At 47.7% G+C, this 11,811-nt stretch overlaps 1 non-coding gene across 1 annotated transcript; it reads right to left on the reverse strand.

The window, feature by feature from the left end:
- Positions 1-1,487: 1,487 nt before the first annotated feature.
- On the reverse strand, positions 1,488-1,650 carry LOC115868852. The gene has a single exon (XR_004045819.1). It is a non-coding gene; the product is annotated as a U1 spliceosomal RNA (small nuclear RNA).
- Positions 1,651-11,811: the final 10,161 nt, after the last annotated feature.

Genomic DNA, 11,811 nt, shown 5'->3' on the forward strand with positions numbered 1-11,811 from the left:
AAAAAAAAAAAAAAAAAAAAGAGTTGCAGTCTCAGAAGTTCACCATAGCAGTTCTATCCTGTCCTATAGGGTCACTATGAGTCAGCATCGCCTCGGTGACATTGAGTTGTTTTACATTGAGTTGTAATACACCTTGTAGGCAGCAGTCCCTGGTCTTCATCGGCAAATCCTTCAAGTCCTCACTTCCATCTGTCATCTGGGAGTCGCGGGTTGTTAATAAGCTTCCTCTACACTTGCTAAATGGTGACCCCACATCTGTCTGATGTCCTCTGGTTCAAGCCCAGTGAGAAAGAGAAAGTGTGCCCCCTAGTCGGGCAGGCAAAAAAATCCCAGGGGAACTCGGGTTGGGCCTATTGGCTGGCTTGAGTTCCCTGCCCACTACCCTCAACCAATTGCTGAGGGCAATTATGGAAGATGATCCCCTGATTGGCCAGAATCTTACATTTTGCCAGGGCTTCTGGGACAACAGGAGGATGAGAGGCTCCTACCTGCACCCCATAGACATTAAAAGGGGCAGTGGGGGCGGGGGGTGCTCTGAAGAAACAAAGTATTTATTGTATAAAATACATGAAAATGTCTAGGATTTGTAGTGTTGCCTGGTGTACAGTAGCTGCACAGCAAACACTTGATGAATGCATTAACTGATTGCATATGGGTGTCGGTACAGAGGATGATATAGAGTGAGGCAAGACACATGTCCACTGCCTCCTTCGCCCTTATAACATTTCTAGATGTACATTATGTCTCCGTAATACCTGGATGACAAATAAGGAGTGCAATGAACGGCAGAATGGATAGACAGACGGATGGATGGACAGGTAGATGGATGGATAGATAGATAAAGAAAGACAGACACACAGTGGCTTTAGGAAGATTGAGAAAAATTGTCCCAAGCAGACTGAAGGTAGTGACAATAGCTCGAGTTTATACCGTGATTGAAATCTGAGTGGTGTAAATGGTTAATACAGGTGGCTACTAACCACAAATTATATATCCAACCAAAAGTGAAATTAATGCATCTGTAGATAAACAGAACTTAAAAGAACATGTCAAACCATACCAACTGCCTTAGGCTTGGTTGACTCAAGAGACAAATCCAGCGACACTTGTATCTGTGTAAGAGAGAGATTTATATCAAGAAGTAGTTACATATCAGGAAGACATCCCAGCCCAGTACAGATAAGTCCATAAGTCTGCGACGAGCCCATAAATCCCTCGTCAGACTCACATGGCCACAAGCAATGACGCAGAGCGCAGGAGGATCACAGGCCAGGGATACAGAGTTGTGTGGATCAATGGTGCAGAAGCATCTCCAAGCCTGGTGCAGGTCTCCACGTGGCTCCTCCACAGGAAGTTGACAGTAGAGAGGAAGGTAGAGTTCCCAGGACCCTCCTTGTGAGGAGGTCATGCCCACAAGGAGGCACCATCAGGCTATGACCCGATTGACAGGTTAGACTGCACTCATATCTTCTTCTTTTTTCTTTCCTTAGGGGAGAGCGCGAACGCAGTCCCCGATTACCACAAATTATGCAGTCGAGTTTCCCACATTTGAGGAACTGCAGGGGTCAGCACATCCGCAGTGCAATGGATCAGCCTCGCCCTGGGAAAACCACCTTCATGATCATGGTGTCTCCCCTGCCAGGTAAATATCACCCATATCTTCTTAAGGGTGTTGTGTTCCCCAGAAAACCCAACTATCACACCATCCTTACAAGACATGCTCCAGGGAGCTCTTCTGTAAAGGAGGACATTACAAAGTAAGAAGATGAACTAAAGATTGCACTTTCTAGATGTTCAAATGGAGAGGAAGAAGAACAGACATTTTCAAGCTTCAAAAGAAATTAGAAAAGTAATATACTTTCTCATCAGAATGAAGAGGAGAAAAATCACAAAGATTCTGTAAATGCTAAAGAGAATGAATGACAAGAACACTCACAAACAAAATGAACTCCGCACAGGAAACTGTGGCACAGAGAAGCTATCAGCACCACAAGGGCGAAAGCAAAGCGCACAAACCTACCGTAAAATAGCAGGAACCAATTCCTACCTGTGCAAACGTGCCAGTCAAGAGACAAGGAGCAGCAGAATGAACAAGAACACAGAACACCTCAATGCCGTCTGCAGGAGAAACACGTTAGACACAAAGGCAAGAACAGACTCCGTCCTTCTTTGGTGAGTAGCAACTGGGGTCCTGAAAGCTCGTCAGCAATCATCCAAGGTGCAACGACACAGGACCGCTCCCTGTCTGTCTGGAGGAAAGAAGAGTGAAGAGAATCGGAGATGTAAGGGACCCATGTGTCCCATGGATGAATGGACCACATGAACACCAGTCTCCAAGACCCTGAGACCAGAAGGACTAGATGGTGCCCGGCTACTACTAACAACTGCTCTGAAAGCGATCACATTAGAAGGTCCTGGATAGAAGAGGAGAAATTTTGGAACAAAAAAATCAAGATTATTAAAAAAAAAAAAAAAAGACCAAGTTTACTGGTCATATAGACTACCTTAGTCACCATTCTGATCACACCCCTAACTCAATTTTCAGAGAAACTTTGGACAGGTCTATAAGGAGAACAATAATGCCAGGGAGATATGTACACCTTGGTCTAATCAACCACTGAGATCAAAAGGGCATCATTTACCAAAGGACAAAATTGCTTAGTATGATTGAGTTATAGAATGGTATTTCGACTGGATTAGCTCCTGATGATATGGTTTTGGGGAATAAAAATGATAGATAGATAGATAGATAGATAGATAGATAGAAGATAGATAGATAGATAGATAGATAGATAGATAGATAGATAGATAGAAGATAGATAGATAAACTAAAAAATGAAATATATTTTCAGACTAGGGAAAAATAGGTTAGCACTCAATTGAAGATAAGAAATCTAGATCCTTGAACAGAAGCTCAGAAAGACTTTAGTAGAGTTTTTGGGGGATTGAAAGTTTGAGATAAGAAATGACAAATGGCCTTTTTAGGAAGATAGAAGCTCCTGCCCCTCCCAAAACGGAAGCCAAAGTGACGGCTTTAATAACCAAGAAGGCCGTGCTGAAGGTGTCCACAGCCACACACACACACACACACACACACACACACACACACACACACACAAGATCCGCACGTCACCCACCTTCTGGTGGCCCAAGACCCTGCAACTAAGAAGACAGCTCAATACCCTCGGAAGAGCGCCCCCCGGAGAAACAAGCGGGACCATTATGCCATCTCAAAGTTCCTCTGGACCCGAGTCTGCCACGAAGAAGATCAAGAATGACAACACACTTGTGTCCACTGTGGATGTCAAAGCCAACAAACACCAGATCAAACAGGCTGTGAAGAAGCTCCAACAAAATTGGAATCATCCAAACTGAGCCCAGCTGGCTAATGCTAAATATAACCTTTTCCTTTAAAAAAAATCATTTTATTGGGGATGCTTACAACTCTTATCACAACTCATCTATACATTCATTGTGTCAAGCACATCATAAACTTTTTCAATATATAAAAAAAGAAATGATGAACACAATTTACGATTCCCATATATACTCGTGTATAAGCCGAGTTTTCCAGCACATTTTTAAATGCCATTTTTTGTGGTAAAATTAGGTGCCTTGGCTGATATACGGATCAGCTTACACTCGAGTATATAAGGTACATTTTTATTAATTCTAAAAGTGTTCAAAAATAGAGTAAATAATTGAATGATTAAAAGAAATCAGAAGGGTTAGAAATGGTGGGAAACGGAAACAGGAAACAGGAAACCCAGGAGGGAAGTGGGTCGGTGATGTTACATTGTGGGAGTTACCATGAATGAAATGGACAGAATGTATACACATTGTTGAGTGGACAACTGATCACAATAGAAACATATTTAAAAACTTCCCATTCAAAAAAAAACAAAAAAACTTCCCATTCAGTTGATTTGAAAGACTGCCTGTGAAACCTTTTGTCCAGTGTCAGAAAAACATGTACAAATTACTGAATGGAAAATGAAATTGTTCCATAAACATTCATCGAAATCACAATTTTTTAAAATATGTGAAAAAATGGGTGGGTTTAAATAGATCAAAATTAAATATTTCCAAATACGTCTGTCACAGAAGGAGAAATAGGATCTGATCCCACTTAGATGGAACATAAAGAATCGACAAGAGTTGAGAGAGACCAAAGCGTATTGGGAAGGTGGCAGGAGGGGACTCAACGTGTAAAGGGCCCTGAGCGGCTGTTAAAGGGGATGGAGAAGTTGGGGCCAGTTGAACAACCCGGTGAGCTTAACGAGAGCCACTGGACATTGCACGTGAAGAAGGCTGAAATGTCGAATGTCCCCTTCACATATGGTGCTGTTCCGTGACATCGAGTCAGTCCGACCCCTCGTGACCTTCTGCACAGCAGAAGGAACCACTGCGGCGTCCTGGGCCATCCTCACAATCGTTCCTGAGCCCTGAGCCAGACAGGAGGGGGCTTCAAGGCGTCCCTGGAACTAGAAGCTGATCGAACGTTTCCATGAACGTTTTGAAGCCTCCTCATGTGTTTCCTGCCATTTAAAAAAGGCAAAAGATGACATAGTGTAGCTGAATAGGTAGGTGCATGGCAGAAAGGTAGAAAACGTCTTCGAGATCTAAAATTAATGAGCGATGAATATACTAGAATATGTAATAAGCTCTCACAAATCTGGAGCGCTGGTGGTACAGCCCCGGAGCCCCCGGCTGCTAACACAAAGGTGAACTGAACGCACAAGCGCTTCTGTGAGACGAAGCCCGGACAGCCTGCCGCTCTGATGTTTGCTGTGAGCGGCATCCCCTTGGTCTCCACTCGTTTCCCCTCCTGGTTCTGAGCCAACGTTGCAACAGTTCCTGCGTTTGAGTCCATTGTTACAGCCAACTGTGCCCATCCACCTCCTGGGAGGGCTTCGTATTTCGCTAACCCTCTGCTTTACCCAGCCTGATGAGCTTCTTCCAGGGCTGGTCCCTCCTGAGAAGAGGTACAAACAAATGAGATGAAGGTTCACCTCCCTTGGGACTCAGGAGCATTCTAGCTATCCTTCTTCCAACACAAATGTGTTTGTTCTTCTGACCATCCAGGGTCTATTCTTCACCAACAACATACATCAAACACAGCGATTTCTCTCTGGTCTTCTTAATCGTCCAGCCTTTACCTGCAAGTGAGGCACCCGAAAGAAGATGCCATGACTTGGGTAAGACACACCTTAGTACTCAAAGCGACATCTTTGCTGTCTAGCGCTTCGAAGAGGTCTTTCGCAGCAGACCAGCCCAATGCAATGCATCTTTCGATCTCCTGACTGCTGCTCCCACGGGCTCTGATTGCGGACCCACGTAAAAGGGAATCCTTGACAATATCCATCTTTTCTTCATGGGTTGTTGTTGGTGTTGGGCTAGTGTGAGGGCTTTTGTTTTCTTGACGCTGAAAACATAGAGGAATCCATACCGTGACCCGTGCGGGAAGCTCCTTCCTCTTTCATCTTCATCGGGGAGCGCTTCAAGTCCGCTTCGCTTTTACAGGCGTGTTATCGACGTATTTGCTGGTTGTTAATGAAGCCTCCGGGCACCACGTCCTGCTTCCTATTTGCTTCCAAACAAACAAGCGAAAGACCTTACTGCCAGCAACGTGATTCCAACTTGCGGCAACACCGGAGGACAGAGTAGAACTTCTCCTCCTTAGGTTCCTGGGGCTGTAAGTCTTCGTGGAGCAGACAGCCTCATCTTCCTCCTCCTCGTGGGGCGCTGCTGGGTCTGAATGCTGACTGTAGGCTAGCACCCCAACGCTTAACCCACGACACTACCAGGGTGCCTCTCGTAAAGCCAAGCTTCTTGAATTCAGTTTAGCATACAGATTGAATTAAGCATGGTGGAAGGATAGAACCATGACCCACGCCTTTTCTGGTTTATGCTCACACAGTAGTCCCTTGTTTTGCTTGAACAATTGCCTCTTGGTTCATGTGCGAGTTTCTGCATGAGCACAATTAAGTGCTCTGGGATCGTCTTTCTGTTCTGTGCTATCTGTACTTTGTCATGATCCCCACCGCTGCATGTCATTTCACAGGCAATAAAGCACAAGTAAACATCTTTTTGGTATTCTCTGCTTTCTCTTAAAAAAATTTTTTTTAAATTTTTGGTATTTTCTGCTTTTAGCCAAGATCCAACTTACATTAGAAATACCACTTCCTCTTCTGAATCCGGCTTGAATTACTGGCAGCTCCCTATCAGTGTACTAAGGCAGCCATTTAAAAATTGAACGTTGGTAAAATTTTACTCGCATGTGATATCATTGATATTATTCGCTAATTTCCACATTCTGTTAGGTCACCTTTCTTTGGAATGGACGTGTGTGTGTATCTCGTCCAGTCCATTGGCCATCTTGCAAATGTCTTAGAGTTGACTATCGAATACTTCCATTTGTTGACATATCTCAGGTGGTTTTCTATCATTGTCTGGAATCTTGTTTTTGCCAACACCTTTGTTACAAGTTTGGACTTCTTCCTTCCGTATCACTGGTTCTTGATTATGTGCTACCTCCTGAAATGGGTGAAGATCAACCGATTTTTGTTGGCACGGTGACTCTGTACATTCCTTCTATCTTCGGGCTGCTTGGCCAGTCAGTATTTGGGCCATAGAACCTTCACCACGGCCACTTGATGCTCAGATTTTTCTCTTCAGTTCTTTCAGCTCGAGAAACACAGAGCCTGTTCTTCCTTTTTGGTTTTCAGCCCCGGGTCTTTGCACATTGGAACATAATACCGTATCTCCTTGAGCTAGCTGTTGACATTCCCCATTCAGCTCTTCCACTTCATCACTTCCTCCATTTGCTAGATAGCTACTCCGCGTTCAAGAGCAAGTTTCAGTCTCTTCTGACATCCACCTTGATCTTTCCTTGCCTTCCTGTCTCGCTAAATAACCTTTCGCTCTCTTCATGCATGGTCTTGACTTCATCCTCCGGCTCAGCAGGTCTTCGGGCACGATAGTGTTCAATGTGTCAAGCCTCTTTCTGAGACCCTCTCTAGATTCAGGTGGCTGTACCCAAGGCCGTATTTTGGCTCCCATGGACTTCTTTTAATCTCCTTCGGTTTCGACCTGAACTTTGTTACCAGGTGCCATCCAGCCGGTTCTAATCCGTAACAAATTTAAGCACAACAGAGTGAGACGCCGCTCAATCCTGTGCCATCCTCACAACTGGTGCGGTGCTTCCCCTTCGTCACTGTCCTGCACTTAATGGAACATGATGTCCTTCTCCGGACACTGGCCTAAAGTATCTACGATCTTCATCTTATCTACTTGCCTCTTAGGAGCACTCTGGCCGTTCTTCTTCCAGGACAGATCTGAGTGTCCTTTTAGCAGTCCATGGTACTTTCAATGTTTTTCTCCAGCACCACAATTCAAATTCTTCTTGGGTGTTCTTTATTCAATGTCCAACTTCCACATGCACGTGAGGTCACTGAAAGTATCATGGGCTGGGTGAGTCCCACCTTAGTCCTCAAAGTAACAGCCTTACTTTTCAACACTCGAAGGAGGTCTGGTCCAGCAGATTGACCTATGACCTTGCCTGTGAGCAATGGCTGATCTGTTCCATAGTTGATCCATAGTTGACCCCAGCCTTGTTTCGGCTTCTTGGATTCAGCTGGCTTTATACTGGCCTCCTCGCTCAGCTCTTTCCACAGATTTGCATTCCTGTGTCTTCCATCTGTCAAAGTCCATGTGTAGGGGTACCATCTACGTTGTTGAGAAAAGGTCCTTGCAATGAAGAAGTCATTGGTCTTGCAAACGTCTGCCCTGTGAGTTCCAGTTCTGTTGCTTTCACCGTATTTTCCAGCTACAGATCCTTGCTCTTTGCTTCCAACTTTCCCATTCCAGTCCCCAGTAGTTTTCCTAGATTTGTATCGCCGCATTCCCAGGTTTTGATGATTCATGCTTATTCACCGCTATGGGTTTTTGTTTGTTTTTTTCATCTATTGAGTCGTCCATTCATCTCATGCAGATCGACTCTGCCCACATTACTACGACAGACTCTGCTTTGAGCAGTAGACAGCTCTTCCACAGCGGATTTGGGGTGTTTTCCAACCCGAAGGGCTCATCCTCCCCACCCCTTCTTCCTAATCTGTTCTTCGTCCAGCAGTCCCTCTGAAGCCTGTCCACCACGGGCGACCCTGCTGGTATTTGAAGTACTGGTGGTGCAGCTTCTAGTATTCCAGCACATACCACAGACCACTGACAGACCAGTGGTGAATCGGTTCCTAGAACCCAGAAATTTCACACCAGGGAACTCGGGAGAGAGAAGCTCTCACACAAAGTCAGAAGGGGATATTTAAGAGGCAGCCCACCACATCGGCAAAGAGGTTGTTGATTGGCTCATCGAGGAACACGAGGGAGGATGGGAAGCCCCTGGGCGGTGCCAAAGGTTGATGCACGCAGCTGCTCGAGACACCAGGCAGGTCAGAAAAAAGGCAAAAGGCGTGGCGGTCGACTTCTGCAAATCTGGCCACGGGAGACCCTGTGGGCTCTTCTCTGACACTCAGGGGGTTGTCTCAGCAACAGTGGGAAAGGGCTATCGAGGGTAACTTAAGGCCCATGACGGGGAGAGTGGGTATGTAAGGTATGCGGGATGTGCAGCATATGCATCTGCATGGAAGTTAAGAATAGACCCGTAGCAACATCAGCAGAGGATGCAAACATGTGATTGAATGGAGAATAAATTAGGAACCAGCGTGGCATCTCCACCACAATCATTTTCATGCATTGAAATCACGCACACACAAACATAATAAAGCATGCTTGTGATCGGACCAAAAAACAACAAACAAACCAAAACCCAAACTACTGCCATGGAGTTGATTCTGAGTCAGGGTGACCGTATAGGGCAGGGTAGAGCGGGCCCTGTGGATTGCTGAGACGCTAACTCTATACGGGAGCACATATCGATGTGATACCCGTGAGTGCTTCTGATGGAGATGGGGTGGGTGAGTGGAGTACAAAGCATTTCACGGATCAATCAGTCGTTGGAGATAGGCTCTTAGTCTGGACGCCTGGTGACAGCTGACTCTGAACTAAGGGGTGTGACAACTCTGTCCTCTCAAGTCTGGTAACAGTCCAAGGCTGGTCTGCAAATTACAAGCTGTGTCCTTGGGCAAGTTGAGTCGGGTCTCTGGCATCTGCATGGTGCACTTGAGGATACTGCAGGGATCAGCGATAGCGTGCACGTTATCCCCTACGTGGACGTATGCATGTTATGAAAGATGGCGCGTACAAGCGATTTGCTTGTCTGTCTGTTTAGTTGAAGCACATCTTGTCAGTGGAGTGCACTACACACGGCATTGCAGGGTGGGATGTGCTGATGCTGTCAGTCTCAGCTGTCCTCTCACAGACACGTTCAAGGCTATGATTTCTACTGAAAAAACAAACTCATTGGCATGGAGCTGGTGTGACTCACAGTGACCTTGAAGGACAGAGTAGAACTAACTGCCCCTGCGGTGTCCAAGCCTGTAATCACTACGGGAGTAGAAAGCTTCATCTTTCTCCCACGGAGGGGCTGGCGGTTTCGAACTCTGGATCTCGAAGTTAGCAGCCCAACGCACAACCCCTGTGCCACCAGGGCTCCTCTTGGTTTATACAGATGCTGTCAATAAATGGCAACCATGAAAACTTAAAAGAAAAGAGGTCTGGCTTAGGTGGGAACCTACTTAATGGGGAATCGGAAACGGAACCCAGTGGTCGGCTGTACATGAAGCTCCAGGGCACAGCCCTGGTGCTCCCTCAAGGGAAGTGAGGGGCAGGGTCCCCTGGTGGCACACCTGCAGGTTCTGGAGGCATAGTTCAATTCTTGGCACTGCCACTTCATGGCGGTGTGACCTTGTCATGTTACTTAACCCCTTGTGCCTCACCATCTGTAATGGGGGAATGAGGAAGACCGAGAAGCAATCAGTGCCCTGAAGCTGTGGGGCTGGAGAAGCATACGGACGGTGCCACGGACTGCTAACAGGACAGACGAGTCTGTCTTTGAACAAGTAAGGCTAGCGTGCTCCTTAGAGGCAAGGATGGCGAGACTCTGTCGGGCTGACTTTGGACATCCTGTCAGGAGAGACCAGAAGGACATCACACCTGGTGAAGTGGAGGCGGCAAAGAAAAGGAGCTGACACCGAGGACTCATGGAGACGGCCTGGCACCACTGTGTGCGTGGCCATGCTGGGAGGGTAGAGGGAGAGTGGGTTGGAAAGAGGGAACCGATGACAAGGATCTACATGTGACCTCCTCCCTGGGGGACAGACAACCGAAAAGTGGTTGAAGGGAGACGTTGGACAGGGAAAGACATGACAAAATAACAATTTATAAATTATCAAGGGCTCATGAGGGAGCGGGGCGGAAAATGAGGAGCTGATGCCGGGGGCTTAAGTGGAGAGCAAATGTTTTGAGAATGACGAGGGCAATGAATGTACAAATGCGCTTTACACAATGGATGTATGGATGGATTGTGATAAGAGTCGTATGAGCCCCTAGTAAAACGATAAAAAAAAAAGATAGATGAGCTAGCTTCAAAAAAAAAGGAAGGAGACGGACCGACACTGAGGCCGCAACAACGGGCTCGGGAACCCGCAGGGCCCTGTGGTGCTCCGCTCCGTTGTGCACCGGGTGGCGATGGGTCAGAACCGACCTGGTGGTACCTAACCACAACAACGACGTGGGAGAGCCAACGCCCCTGCCCCACAAGGCTGCTGTGAGGGTCAGCTAAGTGAACACTCACTCTCCGGTTATTCTCGGCCTCCAGTCACTGCCGAGTCCATGGCAGCAGCCCCATGCGGTCCAGAGCAGAACTGCTCCATACGGGTCAGGGTGTGGGGTATGAGGTCGCCGGGCCTTTCTTCCACGGCACCTGTGGTGGCCAGATTGCCCCGCACTCACCGCGTACTAACTACTCCATGACTTTTATTTTTAGGCAACTATTCCTCACATTTCTTCCAGGCCCCCAAACCTATACTCTCAAGACACGGAGAGCGCTCATCCGGTGGGAGGATGTGAATGACAGGGTCAGGCTGTTCTCACCTCTTGGGGGCTCTGGCTGGGATGGGGCGGGGGCCCTGCACATGGGGTGGGACCCAGCAGGATGGGAGTTGCTGCCCCACCTTCCACAGGTGTGTACATCTGATGCCCAGGGGGCATCTCAGTCACCCTTGTCCCATCCCACCCCATCCACTGGACCGGCAGAATCCCTGGGTGTCCACGGCAGGCCAAGAGAAAGGCCTGGCCGCATGGGTCTTGGGGCGTCATATGGGAATGATTTGGGACACGGGGCTGCAGGGTTCTGGGGCGGGAGCGGCTAAGATTTCCATCAATAAGGAGCACTGAGCCATCAGGGGGTTGCTGGCTGTGTTGCTGGTGTTTGGTCGCCTTGGCGGTGTGCGTGCCTTCAAAGGTAAATTCGATTACAGCCTCAGATTGAAGTTAGTGGTGCCAATGGCAAGGAGGCGAGCCGGGCTGCGAGGAAACAACATAGCGACTGTTCTGGGGCGACAGACGGAGGTAGCCTCAGGGTGGGGACGCCTCTTCTGCCACCCGGAAGTCAGGTGGACTTGGTCCACCAGGACACCTCATGCATCCTCTCTCTTGGGAGGGGTGATCCCCTCTTCCCACCCCCACACCCCTGGAAAGCACAAGAGCTGCCGGCAATGCTGTACATCCTGGGGTGGGGGTGGAGTGAGGTGGAGGTGGGGTTGGAGGTAGAGGTGGCTGTGGAGGTGGAGGTGGATGTGGGTTGGGGGTGAGGGTGTGGTTGGGGGTTTGGGTGGGGTGGGGTGTGTTATCTTT

This window comes from Echinops telfairi, unplaced genomic scaffold (genome assembly GCF_000313985.2).
Source record: "Echinops telfairi isolate 266 unplaced genomic scaffold, ASM31398v2 ScPeMD7_18;HRSCAF=68, whole genome shotgun sequence".
Lineage (NCBI taxonomy): Eukaryota > Metazoa > Chordata > Mammalia > Afrosoricida > Tenrecidae > Echinops > Echinops telfairi.